The 15,382-nt window shown below is 44.0% G+C and overlaps 1 protein-coding gene and 1 long non-coding RNA gene across 7 annotated transcripts in view; one reads left to right on the forward strand and one right to left on the reverse strand.

Moving 5' to 3' along the window:
* The window catches only part of ELMO1 (engulfment and cell motility 1), a 783,505-nt gene that overhangs the window by 159,422 nt on the left and 608,701 nt on the right, over nucleotides 1-15,382 (forward strand). Inside the window, exon 1 of one of the 6 annotated variants that reach the window (XM_059933600.1) lies at nucleotides 7,751-7,820. The exons of the other annotated variants lie outside the window; for them this stretch is intronic. The gene's annotated coding sequence lies outside the window, so the exon portion shown is untranslated. Of the gene's footprint in view, nucleotides 1-7,750; nucleotides 7,821-15,382 lie in introns of those variants that run through there. 6 annotated transcript variants of the gene reach the window in all.
* The window catches only part of LOC132371880 (uncharacterized), an 83,406-nt gene that overhangs the window by 12,988 nt on the left and 55,036 nt on the right, over nucleotides 1-15,382 (reverse strand). The window lies entirely within an intron of this gene.

The following is a 15,382-nucleotide window of genomic DNA, read 5'->3' on the forward strand; positions in this document are numbered from 1 at the left end:
CAGAGTCTGCATTTTATTAGGATCCCAAGGTGATTCGTGAGTTCGTTAAAGTTGGGGAAGCACTGCTCCAAATTCAGCCCTGCCCTCACTCCCAGGACATGTCAATTCTCAGGCTGAGGCCTGAGCTGCCTCTCCCCCCCACACACATGCCATCATGATTTAGATGACCTGTGGACTCACACTGGGTCAACATTACTAGACACAGAACAATTTCCAGTATAAGATGAGCTAGGACAATTGTCCCTAACCCAGAGTTTGGACTGACCTTGGGACACTAACTCAGGGAAGCAGCTAATAGGAAAAAGAACGTGGTGCAAAAAGCAGTCTGAGACACTTTTATGTACATAAACCCCATCAGCTGTATTGCGATGGCAAATCATTGCAATCGTGGTTACAAACACACACACACACTCTGTCCAGCACATCCCCCAGGTTGTACTTTTGTGACTTATTTTTATCTACAAACATCTATTATGAGTTGATTTCACCTGAACTACAATTTTCCCTGGGTTAGTAAGATGAGTGTGGACTGGAAAAGAGAGGGGCAGATAGCGTGAGATTAGTTGAGCTCTTCTCACCCCTGTGTGGATCCTATAACTACAGGTCAGGAGAAAGTATTCTGGAGCTAGACTGCCTGGGTTCAAGACCTTGCCCTGCTTGTGTCACTGAATAGTACAGTACAAGTTATTTCAACTCTCTTTCCTCATTTAAAATATAGAGATGATCATAATTGCACCTACCTCTCCAGGTGAGTGTAAGAATTATATAAATTAACACACAGAAAGTGCTTAGAACCATAACAGATACATAGTAAGTGCTCAGTAAATCATTGTTGTTATTATCTCTAAACCCAAATAGAAGGCGTTAAGCTACTTTTATTTCCTCCTTAAGCCATTTTTAGCTGTGAGACCTTGATTCTATTTACTTACCATCTCTGAGCCTCAGTTTCCTCATCAGTAAAAAGAGGATAAGCATAATACTTACCTCACAGTGGAGCAAAAGTAAAATGAGAAGACTTGTAAAGAAGCACCTAGCAGAGTACCTGGCACATTCAGGCTCTGAGCAAATCTTAGCTGCTTTTTCTCCTTTGCCATGAAAACAAATAGTCAGTACAACTAAATAAGATGTGTTATTTTACATGCAATTCACAGTTAAGATACCAGTGCCAGGAAAATTCTATTTACCCAGCTCAAATTTTCCTTCAATGATGCCCTCCCCCAACCCACTCCCTCAGGGACCCCGTGACTCTCTATTCTGACCTGTCCTAAAGCACTTAGCCCACTGGGTCATGGCACATCTGCTTGTACGTACATGTCCTGAACTAGGCTGTGCACTGCTTAGGGGTAGGTATCATATTTTATTCATATCTACATCCCAATACCCCAGGCAGGGCCTTCCACAGAGCAGACAGTATTTGTGGCATGGATGGGGGGATGCATTGGTGGGTGGGTGGGAAGGCAAGTGGATGGAGGAAAGCCTAGGGCAGCTCCAAGGCCCTTTTGCAACAGAAAGATGTAGAGGCCTGTTTGGCCCCTGTTGTTTCACAGCTGTGTTGGATGACTTGAGCTGTACATGACTTGGTAAAGAGTGCATTACTCTATTACATTGTGAATAATGAACTCTTTCCAACTAGGTGCATACACAGACAGAAAATAGCAACAAGTTCTTAGAGTTCAGGTAGTTTCAGCTCTGTAGCTGAAGAGTACATATGTATTAGGGTTGTTCAGAGTTTATGCAGACCCTTTAGGATGGCGTCCTAAGTCCTCTCTCATCTGGCCCCAACCTCCCTTCCCAGGCTTCCTTCTCCTCTATCTCTTCACTGCCTGCTGAGAACTGGTCAGTCCAAGAACACTTTACGGATATCCCACCATAATCAACTGCCCCCTCTCTGCACACCCTCAGAACACTACTGTGTTTTTTGTCTTTGCAATGTTATTTGTCCATTTTATAGAAAAGGAAACTGAGGATTAGAGAGATTAACTAATTTGCCCAAGCTCGCAGAGTTAGTAAGTAGAAGCATCAGGATGTGAACCTGGGCTATCTAACTCCAGAGAAAATGTTCTTGAACACCATGCAAAGAGCGGGGATGTTTACTTATTTTAGCAAATATGTCAATAGTACTCTGAAAAAAGGTGCTGATGTGCTGAACTGGCATCAGCCATTATAAAAAAGAATGAGTAATTGACACAAATCATAGCTCTTGGTTACTTCAGTGACTAATCTCTTTATTCAGATTACTATCATGATATATACATATATATATATATATATATATATATATATATATATATACATCAACATATTAGTTGTCAATTTCAAATTTATAATCTGTGTTTCCCTGGGCCAGAATAAAGGCTGGAGTTCAAAGCAGGGTCAAATTAACAGTAATTATTATTCTTTTATGATCTTTATTTCCCACTTGCTATTATAGGACTTACAACCTACTGCCAAGCTTCCCCAGAATCTGTTTATTGTAGGGAACTCCTTGGAATATCACATACATTAAGGCCCTGTTGGTTACTAACATATGGTATGGACCTTCTCTCCAACTGTGTTCTGACACCTTGGATGAGGCTTGCTAATGCCACCTTTGCTATCACGAGTAAGACAGCACCATATTTTTCCCATTTCACCAAAACCATCTTACAGTCCAAGTATAAAGCAAGAGAATGCCTGTCTCCTTTTATATTTCCCTTACGACCCTAAACTCAAAACTAGTCTTAGATTGCCCTGGTATCCACAAGATTTTAACAAAACCATCTCTTTCTGTTTTGACAAGACACACCTCTATCCTATGCAGCCATTCCTTTTGGCCCTGCCAAGAACCAACAGGGGACCCTCTGCTAGGGAAAACTTTTGAGGAGGTGGTAGAGTCTGCCCTTGGGTTTGCTACAGCAGAATGCCCAGGAATCCAACTGGCCCTGAGGTCCAAGCTCAAGCTGCCAGTGCCTGGCCTTCACAGCCTCCAGGATCTGTGTTCATTTTTCTAGTCAGGCCATGGTATAAACTGAATTGGTGACCCTACCCACCCACCCCAATTCATACATCGAAGCCCTAGCCACCCCGTGTGACTGGCCTTTACAGAGATAATTAAGGCTAAATGCGGTCATAAGGGTGGGGCCCTAATCCCATAGTACTGGTGTTCTTTTTTTTTTTTTTAAATTGGTCCAAATACACACTAGTGGCTTGCTTTTTTAAAATTTATTTATTTATTTACTTACTTATTTATTTATTTATTTATTTATTTTTGGCTGTGTTGGGTCTTCGTTTCTGTGCGAGGGCTTTCTCTTGTTGTGGCAAGTGGGGGCCACTCTTCATCACGGTGCGCGGGCCTCTCATTATCGCGGCCTCTCTTGTTGCGGAGCACAGGCTCCAGACGCGCAGGCTCAGTAGTTGTGGCTCACGGGCCCAGTTGCTCCGTGGCATGTGGGATCTTCACAGACCAGGGCTCGAACCCGTGTCCCCTGGATTGGCAGGCGGATTCTCAACCACTGTGCCACCAGGGAAGCCCCAGTACTGGTGTTCTTAAAAGAAGAGGAAGAGACAGAGGCCAGGGAGCTCCCTCTCTCTCTGCACGTGCACAGGGGGAAGGCTAAGTTACGACACAGTGAGAAGGTGGGAAGAGAGGTCTCACCACACACCAACCAACAGCACCTTGATCTTGGTCACCCAGCCTCCAGAACTTCAAGAAAATAGATTTCTGTTGTTTAAGCCACCCGGTCTGTGGTATTTTGTGATGACAGCCCTAGCAGACTAATATAGACCATAAATGTCCAAACAGGTCCACTCAACAACTAATAGGAATCGCAATGCAGTAAAATTCCTCACGTGCTTTTTCAGAGAAAGACATTTCTGGGACACCTTTTGCCCCAATGATTATTCCTCACCCACGGATTTCTGTGTTTCAAGGAGAAGCTTCCCTTCCTGCTCACTTTAAGCATCCTGTGGAATAAAGATCATTTACAGGAAAGGCATCATCTAATCTCAACCACAGAGACTCCCTGAGGGATCAAGGAACACAGCCAGAGAATTTCACTCTCTGGGCATCTCTGCTCCTATGCAAAGAGGGGCTTATGCAGAAAGGATTTACCCACATAACAAAATTGCCATAAGGTAACTGCTAAAGACATGGCTACCGCACCATGCAGAGCACCTGCCGCCACCTGACACAGCACAAAGCTCCACATTTTGGCAGCACTTCTCTGTCTAACACAAATGATCTTATTTTCACAAGCAGCTGGAACTGCCAAAAGCCCCAGTGAACAAACACAGTCTGGCAGATGCCACAATGGGGCCGAGAATACGAGTTCCTGGGACGGGAACTGGCAGGTTTACACACTTCCCCAGGTCCCAGCAGGCAGAGCACAGGTGACAGACGCACACTGACCTGCATGTTAATGTACCCTAAGTACAGAGAACAGGACATGGGAGACGCAGGGGTGAAATTGGTATGAAAGTGCTTTAAGGTGAAACGAAATGCTTCTCACTGCTTTAACCACTGAGGAGATTTTCAGATTATTCAAAGGCAAAGGCAGCCTATAAACAAGGTACAGGCACATAAAATATGTTTTTAACTGGAAAAGCAATCCAGGGCTGTCTTAAATGCTTCATATGATAGAAATTTTTACATTTACATAGAAGGAAGAAAAATGGTTAATTGGATTCTTTTGAATGAAGGACCATTAAACTGTATTTTCACAATAATTGGTAGCTTCTTGCCCAGGGACACTTGCAGCTATAGGAGTCCCTCAGGAATGTGGGAAATCACCCCTTCTCCAGTGGCAGCCTCTTGGATACATCCTCTACACTGCCACCGTGCCCCTCAGAGAGCTTTATAAAATGCACAACTCTTCACATCCTCCCGAGGGTTGCTCTTCTTTGCCCTCAAAGTTATAGCTACAGTCATCAGCATGACCCATGCATGAGTCCCTTCATCATGGCCTTTGCCTACTCCTCTGCCATCATCTCCTGCCCTCAGACATCACCCCACACAATAAAGATCTCAAACTACTCGCTCTCAAGCTGTCTTCATCTCCATAACTTTGCATATACTCTTTCATCCTCTACTCTGCTGAGTGAATTATGACCCATTCTTCAACATATGGGTCAAATTTACCCTTCTTTTCAAAGCTTCCCTGATGCTTCTAGGCAGTATTACTTGCTCCCTCCTTTACATCCCCAGAATACTCGAGGAGTCCCTTTGACATGAGGTTTAATATTCCATTTTGTTAGGATGTCTTGATACATATTGAGATGATGGGCCCAGGTGGTAGGTACCATTCTTCTTTTTCTTTGAGTCTCTTTAGTATCCTCTAGGGCCAAGCATATTAGCTGTTTGCCTAGAAAAATCTTTTCCTATTAAAATATGTGGAAACAAACAAATGAAAAACACAAGGTGATTCATAAAATATCTTGAAGCATATGGAAAAGGTAATGTTCCCTAAAAATATAGAAAAGTATACAACAAAACAACAAAAGAGGAAGGGAGGGAGGAAGGAAGGGAGGGAGGGAGGAAGGAAGGGAAGAAGGAAGTAAAGAAGAGCAAAGAAAATTATAGAGGACATTAGCTTGATGTCTTCAAAAAGACATGGAGGGCATGACCTCCAGGAAAGAGGATCAGGGAACCACAAGAACAGAAGAGGTTGTGATGAAAGAAGAGACGTGACAGGAACTTGTGGAACTGGAAAAAAAAAAATACAAAATGCAAAAAGGCAAGGAATTACAAAATGCAAAAGCAACACCAAGACTAAATTAGAGCCATAAAAACCTCTTTCTTATTGTTCAGCTCTGTTTCCCCACCTGGCACATCAGGCCCTGGCTTCTTCCTCCTGCCCAGTCTAAGCTACAGGAGTCCCAGCAGATCTCCTGACTTAGCCCCACCCCTGCTAGGAATCTCTATTATCTGGAAGAATCGTAGCTGAGGTAGAGGGTGATAAGAAGAGCATGTAATTAGCCTTCTTGGGTAGGTAATCAGCTGCATCTTGGTCACTGGATGCTGAGAAATTGAAGAAAATAAGTCATCAAAGAGAGAGAAAAGAAAAACAAAAATTAAAAGAGTAGTAAAAATAAGAACAGAGGCAAAGATTTGTTATCTTTACAAAATATGCATTTTGTGTTTTAAAGATAATAAGTTATGAGTCTGACTCCAAAAGTATAGGCCACAAAAGCAAAAATAAACAAGCTGCACCATATCAAACCAAAAATCTTCTGTACAGTAAAGGAAATCATCAACAAAATGAAGGGGCAACCTACTGAATGGGAGAAAATATTTGCAAATCATAGATGTGATAAGGAGTTAATATCGGAAATATATAAAGAACTCTCATAATTCAATAGCAAAACAAAATCGATTAAGAAATAGGCAGAGGATTTAAATAGACATTTTTCCAAAGGAGACATACAAATGGCCAACAAGTACTGAAAAGATGCTCAATACCACTAACCATCAGGGAAATGCAAATCAAAACCATAGTGAGATATCACCTGACACCTGTTAGAATGGCTATCATCAAAAGGACAAGAAATAACAAGGGTAGGCAAGGGTGTGGGGAAAAGGGAACACTCATGCACTGTTGCTGGGAATGTAAATTGGTGCAGCAACTATGGAAAACAGTATGGAGGTTCCTCAAAAAATTAAAAATGGAACTACCATATGATCTCACAATTCCACTTCTGGCTATTTATCGAAAGAAAATCAAAACACTAATTCAAAAAGGTATCTGGACTCCCATGTTCTTTGCAGCATTATTTATAATAGCCAAGATATGGAAACAATCTGAGTGTCCATCAATGGATATATGGATAAAGAAGATACGGCATATATATATATGTAGATAGATAGATAGATATAGATAGATACTACTCAGCCATAAAAAGGAATGAAATCTTAGGAAATCTTGCCTCTTGAGAAAACATGGATGGACATTGAGGGCAAAATGCTAAGTGAAATATGGAACACAGAGAAAGACAAATATTGTATGATCTCACTTATATGTGAAATACTTTAAAAAAAACAAACAAGCTTATAGATACAGAGAACAGATTGGTGGTTACCAGAGGTAGAGGGTGAGCGAAATGGGTGAAGAAGGTCAAAAAGTGTAAACTTCCAGTTATAAAATAAAGAAGTCCTGGAGAATGTAACGTATAGCACGGTGAGTACAGATAATAATACTGTATTGCATATTTGAAAGTTGCTAAGAGAGTAGATCTTAAAAGTTCCCATCACAGGAAAAAAATTTTTTGTAACTATGTATGAGGATGGAAGTTAACTATACTTGTTGTTGTGATCATTTCGTAATCTATAAACATATCATATCGTTACGTCATACACATGAAACTAATATAATGCTATATGTCAATTATGCCTCAATACATTTTTTTAAAATAAAGGTAGGTTATATTTTTATGACAAACATCAGAAAATACCACAAAAACAAATATTCAAAAGAAGTAAAAACTATCCCCAAATTATCACTAACATTGTAATCCATATTTTTCTAAAAATTTCAGTTTTCATACTCTCATACACATACCCTACATCAATTCTGTAAGTTCCTGTTGAAGATATTCTGTTAGACCAAATAAATCTAGGTGCTATGGAAAGATAAGCCCAGAAATCTGCATGTTAAAATGATAAAAGTGTATTGCTTTCTCAGATCACAGACCATTGCTGACAACAGAGAGATTCTGGTTTTCACTCCAGGGCTCCTTCCAGCTTGTGATGCCAGGAGCTCAGAGGCAACATCTGTGATATGTCTCCAAGGTCACTATGGAAGGGGAAGAGGGCAAAGTGAGCTTCTGTGGGGACAGGCCTGCAAAAGGTGTGCGTCACTTCTGCTCACATTCCATTGACTCCATTGACTGAAAGGGATGAGGATCTAAGATGTAGCTTTGTGCCCAACATAACAGGAGACACACAGAGGTTGGGGAGCATTAGCAGTCTTTGGGTTGTGTAGTGGGGTTTTTTTGTTGTTTTTAAAATTTTATTTATTTATTTATTTATTTGTTTGTTTATTTATGGCTGTGTTGGGTCTTCGTTTCTGTGCGAGGGCTTTCTCTAGTTGCGGCAAGTGGGGGGCCACTCTTCATCACGGTGCACGGGCCTCTCACTATCGCGGCCTCTCTTGTTGCGGAGCACAGGCTCCAGACGCGCAGGCTCAGTAGTTGTGGCTCACGGGCCCAGTTGCTCTGCGGCATGTGGGATCTTCCCAGACCAGGGCTCGAACCCATGTCCCCTGCATTGGCAGGCGGATTCTCAACCACTGCGCCACCAGGGAAGCCCCGTGTAGTGGTTTTAAAAGAAGCCCACAGGTTGTCTGACTCTCCTCCCTTCAAAAGGTAGAGCCTAATCCCACTACCCCTGAGTGTGGGCTCAAGTTCTAACAAATGCATATGATGATGTGTGACTTCTAAGACTGGGTCATAAAAGGCATTGTAGCTTCCTCCTTGCTTACTCTGTCTTCTCTCTTGAATCACTTACTCTGAGCAAATGCCAGCTGCCAGGTCAGGAAGACACTCAAATGGTCCTATAGAGAGGTTAGGGTGGTATAGAATTTAAGACCCCTGCCCATAGCCAGCAATAAATTGAGCCAGACTTCCTCCTAACAGCCACAGAGAGGGCCATCTTGGAATTCATCTTCTAGCCCCAGTCCAGCCTTCAGACGATGGCAGCCCCAGCCCACATCATGACTGCAACCTCATGAGAGGGCCCCACCAGAAACACCCAGTAAAGCTGCTTGGATTCTGACCCCAAAAAACTGTGAGACAGAAAATGTTTACTGTTTTAAGTCATTATGTTTTGGGTAATTTATTATGTAGCAATAGATAATCAGTGCAGCATGGATCCACACACACGCATAAGACTAAGCAAAGTTATCTCTTTTTCACTAAGTGGGACTTTGGGACCAGACCCAATATGGAACCTTTAATGGAGACTCCGTGACTCTCTTGCTTACACTTGGCAGCTATAAGACTTAGGCACAACGCTGAGAGAGACACTTCCTCTATGCATTTCCTTGAGGCCCAAACTCATAGTCTAGCCCTCTAATTATTTCCAGTCAAATGGCCAGGTAAGGCCATTCCAAGGAAAACCGTGCCAAGTAAAAGCAAGGAAGAGGGAGATGGAATCTGAATCTGACCAACAGGCCCATGGAGGTGGGAGGAGGGGGACGAGGAAACAGCTTGTAAGAGGACACAGCCCCTTACCCTCTTCACAGAAGCAATCCCAGAAGAAAAGAGCAAATTTGCAGAAAAGGGAAAACTTTCCATTCTGACCTGGAATCCAAACCTCTTTCCTTGTCTCTCAAAATTCTCCACCTCCAAGTGCTCAGTTATTAAATATCTGTAATCAGATCCATTCACATTAGATTCCTCTGACCTGGGATGCAGTGAGGTTAATGCAAAGGAGCTTTATGCCTTCCCTGGAGGCCAAATGGCATTATCTCCTGGCCTCCTAGGGCTATTGTTCTCTGCTTTTTAATAATAAAGGCTGGGGTCTGATTAATTCTATGAAAGAATAACAGTTTCTAATAATAGCCTATCTTCTCAAGTTCATTTTCACTTAATAACATCATACTCTAGTACATAGAGTCACTCAAACAAATAATCAACCGAGTGTTTTCACACTTACACCTTGCTAAAGTGGCTTTAATGGGCAGGGTATTTAGTACAATAATTGTTTACATACAGCAACAAAAACTTGCATGAATTCGTTAATGTTTGTAATTTTTTTTCTAAATTAAAACTGTCCCCTTTTATTGAATTCTCACTAATTATTTTCATCTTGACAGATAGCTCATATTATGCTTTGGGTGAATTATCAGCAAATTGATGAATTTGTGTAGCTTAAATGAAAGAAATATTTCACCAGCAATAGCTATTGACTATTGCCCAGCAGTCAATTTCATTCCTTGTTTAAAAGACTAACTTGCATGTTGGGCCCTTTTTTACATGTATGGATGGATGGATAGATAGAACAGGAGATAGATGGGTAGACAGACAGACAGGGAGAGAGAGAAAAAGAGAAAGGGAGAGAGAGCCACCCGAGTACACAGAAATGGAAGGCAAGGCTGAACCACACAGGAGACAAAAAGTCATTACCACTTGGCAGAAAGCACAACACACTGGAATCTGAGTCCTGGTTCTGTGCCCTGCTCCGGCACTTACAACTTTTTTGCCCAAAGCAAGTAACTGCAACCATTCTCAGGTCCATTTCCTTGTCTGTGGTAGGGGATACCACTGCCCCCTGTCCTGCCTGTGGTGTTGAAATACTTGAGTAGGTGACAGTGCTCTAAAATGACAGTCAACAGTGTAAGAGATCATAAAGATGGGGAGAAAACCCCTCATGTGGCTGCCACCTTAATTCCTACCTCTCTATTTCCAAAATTGCTTATGCTGTTCTAATGGGCACAGCGGAGGCTTCTTGTAAGGATTGCAGTGTTTGGTTCCTTTGAAACACCGCCTCTCAGGGACTATGGCCAAGTACCTAGAGGAGAAGCCAGGGAGTATTTGCATGAGCACCTTTTAGATCATACTCCAAACACTTTGTTCTTGCCCACCCCAAACCTTCATTTCCAGAATGGACCCAAACTCCTGCTAAAATAAAAATTAGCATAAAAGTGACTTTAATATCACTGAGCACACAATAACCAAGACCCAAACTGTGATTAAGTGTTCTGCTCTGCTTGGCCCTAAACCAAAACCACCAAAAAAACAAAACTGTTCCCTCTCTCTCTTCCCTCCTTGCTCCTGGCGGGTTGGAGTGACCTTTGATGACCTCTGACCTCCCTCTAGGACTAAGAATTTTAATCATGGCATCCCGAGGCCTCACTCAAAGCCATCGAGTTCTCCTCATTCTACAAAGCCCACCTTGAGCTGTCGAGACTAGCACACAGTTATACGGCCCCTGGGACGCCCCCACTCCCACCTCCCCAATCACAGGATTGTGCAAAAGAGCATGTTTCTTGCCCATCTTTTCCCCTCATATCCTCTGTTAACCTGTGACACAGTATTTTGGTCAAAGCGTCAATGAATGAATCACAAATGGTGAGAGAGAGTTTCCACTTCACAAATAGTTTTCAGCGTGGGTGGTACCTTACCTTAGTAGATTTGTCAACTGCTTTTTCAAGCTCGGGAATCATGGAAACCTTTGCAGCACTGCATAGAGCTCAAGAAAAATTAGCCGAGAAACCATTAATGTGATATAAAAATGCAAATGTGCCCGGAGCCAACGGAGGCGAAGGCAGACGTGTAATGCTAATAAGATGATTCACAGGCACTTCTGGGTTCTCTAAGGATGCCCAGGACCCAGAAATACTTGTATCATCTTTGCAGCTGTTTGTATCAACAAAATACATTTTTCATTGGCCATGAAACAACAACAAAAATGCTCAGAGATAATCTCCAACATCTATTAATCCAGTCTGAATTTTAGGGGAGCCGGGGAAGAATTCTAGGGAAACATGGGTTTTTACCACCTCTAGGCTCATCCCTTTAAGACGCTTTTCCACAAGCCCACAAGTGCCATCCTCTCTGCCAGGAAAACCTAAGCATCCATGCCCACTTGTCCACTCTAGATCTTCACTCTTATGCCTCCCTCAATGGCCACCAGAAAATACATTTATTGGAAGCCACCTCAAAACCAGATGGCTCGTCATGGATTTGGGGAGCCTGGCTTCAGCCCACTGTTGCCGTGACTTTCATGACTTTTTATCAACATTGCCACCACTGCCACCACAGATGATTAATTAAGAGAAACCAGATCTATTATTGTCACACCAAGTGGTGGATCCAAATAATTCTGAGAGTCCTAGATGGGTGAGTATGTCATATTTTAGAATCAGGATAGGAGTGGGGTTTTGCTTATTTTCTTATTCTAAGGAAAAGCAAGCTCTCAGTTGCTGGCCTCCAGCCCAGGTTCATGGTCAAAGACCTGGGCTTTGTGGCCTTGAGCTTTCTCCACCTCCACTCCTCCCTTCCAAACTACATGATGCAAACTCTGCTGATGTCCGTGGAAGATGCTCTGATGTACAGCCCAGATCTCCCTTCAGGAAGGAAGGGCTCATTTTCCTGGCTGTTCAGTGGGCAGCTGGCCAACAGCATTTAGCTCTGAGCCCTCTCGGGGAATTGCCTTGGCTGAAGGGAGCCACCTTGCCCAGGGCAGCCCTCATCCAATGACTGGTCCACAGGGGGATATAAAGACCCTTCCCCTTTGCCCCAACTCAGGACAACTCTGAAGAGCCATCCTTGCTTCAAAGCTCCCTGAGGGGTCAGCTGCACCTTCCTTAGAACTGCATCACAGCCAAACAAACTTCTCCCTCTGCCCACGCCTGCTTTCTTCCGTCCCCTGCAGGTCTTGATCCCAAGAAAACTTCCTATAATATTTCTTGCATACTAATCTCTATCCTAGAGTCTACTTCCTGGAATCCAATCTGTGGCTATCCCCATGTCCCTCGGCCCACCTCCATGTTGACTTAAGCCGAGGCTGAGGATCTGGTGACTGACAGCATCCGACCTTGAGCACCTGCATTTCTTGGCATCTCTGCCTGGGGCTTTCTTAGCAAAATGGTACAACTGGGGAGTATGGAAGTTAACACCCCTGGAAGGACCCAGGATAAACGCCCACCTTCCCGTATTTGGGTGGCACAGTTCTGAGGCATATTCCACAGTATCTCCAGAGTCCCTGGGATCTGAGTCTCCACTGTGCCCCCAGCCACCTCACCTGTGGACACATTTGTTGGCTTTCTCCTTCTTTGTCTCACTGCTTCACTCCCTGCTTCTCTTCCCGGGATCACCTCCCAATAAGCCACCAGCACCCAGGTTCCTGCCTCAGAGTCCACCTCTGGGTGAGATGTTCTTATTTCTTTCCCTTTCTAAGCTGGACACTCATCTTCCTGGGGGCAGAACCAAGGGCGCACTTGCAGGAAGGGGGCCATGGGTCACGATGAGTGTGAGTGTCAGGACAACCGTGGAAGATGATAAGGACACAAGCTAGATCCTCCACAATGCCTGGCTAGTGTCGACGTATTTTATGATAAAATTGATTAAGAGAAGGTAGGCTTAAATGTCACCCTTCCTCCATCTTCCTGTGTGGGAACTCCACAGGTGCTCCAGAGGCTGGATGACGACAATGACTGTCGCTTACCAAGCCCTGTGCCGATGCAGGGAGGAGCACTGGGCAGGATCTCACTCATCCTTCGAGGTCGATAAAATCATTGACTCAGTTATGAAAACTGAGACTGAGAATGGTGAATGATTTCCATGGTCTCACCATTAATCAGCTAAGAGCCAGGATTCAAATCCAGAGCAGATCACTTCAAACTGCTAATTCCTCATCAGGGGGTAAGAGGTCACTGAAATATGCATGTGCCCAGTCAGGCGAATGCTGGGCAGCTTGGGGGTCAGTGATTTGAAGAGGAGAAATGAAATGGTCTCTGTGTATTTCAGGGATACCTACGAGAGCATGTAGGAAAAGGGCTAACAGGGTCCCGAAAGCTCTAAACGCAAAAATATATTGAGGAGGGTAGAGAATGAGAAAAGAGATAAAATAGCCACATCACCTTCCAGGTCAGCAGGGAGCCCTTGAGAAATGAGCTTGGTGACAGTCCGAGCAGGCTGAATATGATCTGTCCTGAGGAGGGCCTCTGGTTTCAATACTGTGCCCCCAGATGTCACTTTTCAACCAATATTTATTGAGCGCTCTTGAACTGGAGACGTGGAAATAAGCAGAAAAGGCAAGTGCCCTGCCCCCAGAAAGCGAATCTACTAGTCAGGGGAAACTGACAAGAAATAAATAAATTGATTTATTATAGATGTCCGAGAGTAATAAGAGCTATGAACAAATTAGAGTCGGGGTGTGTTCACGGTTGATAATGGCAGGTGCAATCTTCGATGAGGCAGCAGAGAGGCCTCTGGGGAAGGTCACATTGAGGGAGATAGACGAATGGGAGGCCAAGCATTCAGGGGAGGGAGCAGCAGGTACCAGGGCCCTGTGCAGGGCTGGGGAGCAGCAAGCAGGCCAGCGTTGGGGTGCAGAGGAAGCAAGGGAGACATCAGTGAGAGAGGAGGTGAACCGAACGGAGACATTTTCTTGCGGCCAATAACATCCAGGCCTGGGAAAGTTTAAAGCTCTCCCCCAAGTTCCTGTGGACCTAACATTCCCCACGTCCTGATGCTCCAGCCCCTTCATCCTCCTTTACTGTGTTGGTTTCACCTGGTGACAAGCAAGAGTTAACCTACCACAGTTGTTTTATAAGAAACTAACCACAACAAGCAGTTTATGGCTGTTGCATGTATGAAGATCCGGGGTATGCGAGGGAAGGCTCGCTTTACCCAGCCCCGTCCATCGGTCCTCTCCCTCCCCCCTCTTCCTCATCTTCTTCGCCCCTACGCCCACCTAGTCAGTGCTTCTCCCTCTCCACGCACTTCCTTTCTCCAACCCTGGAACTATTTCTACTCCAAGTGGAAATCGTAAAAGCATTTCTTCATCAAGGTAGATCTTCCCTAAGAGGAATCCTCCAACAACCACTGAGAGAATAAAATGTTCTCCATCTCGTTAGTCCCCCGCCCCCCGCCCGGGCAGGTGTGTGGTAACAGCGCTGGAACCCAGGGGCTGGGCAGCAGGGCGGAAGGAGCATCGGTTTGCAACCAACGGAGTCGGCTTGCACGCAGAGCCGCGTGGCATGTGCATTTTTCGTCTAGAGAAAAATTAGGTCAGCTATAAATGGAGAGGACATGAGCACCCTGAAGCCTGCAGATCTCTGCTGGGTTTCCTAGGGGATGATCTACGGTATGGAGCTGTGGAGGTGTCCTTGGAATACGGGGCTCAAGTCGGGCATTTAACAGAAGGCTCAGCTTGCTTTCTGATAAATACACACACCGCTTTAATGTTAAGCCTGGGGAAGGTGTATATTTAGTGGGGTGTTTTATTTTTCTTTCGTGATAGTCTAGATTAGGTAGTAAGATAAAAGATGGATTTCAGAAAATAGATAGGCCATGAATAAACATAAATAGTCCCCAGCCTATGATATCTTTGTGACACAACTCTTTTTCCCTCCCTCTCCACCCCTTCACCCTTCCACCTTTGGGGTGCAGATGTAATTACAGTTGCTGCCATTTATTGCACTCCTAATATATGTGCAGGCATTATCTTTAATTCTTCTAAAACAAGATAGTTAATACTACTTCTGTTTTACAGATGCAGAAACCAAGGCTCGCGGGGGGGTTGCTCCAGGCCACATGACTAAAACAGAGAAGTGCCTGAGTCCTTCTGAACTGATTTCCCATTGCCTCCAAAAGAAAAAGTCTTTGGCCTTTTCTTGATTCTGAGAGGAACCAATCTCTCTGTTCTCTGAGAGTGGCTTTTGCAAGATCAATGCTGGGACAA

Source organism: Balaenoptera ricei, chromosome 9 (assembly GCF_028023285.1).
Source record: "Balaenoptera ricei isolate mBalRic1 chromosome 9, mBalRic1.hap2, whole genome shotgun sequence".
Classification (NCBI taxonomy): domain Eukaryota; kingdom Metazoa; phylum Chordata; class Mammalia; order Artiodactyla; family Balaenopteridae; genus Balaenoptera; species Balaenoptera ricei.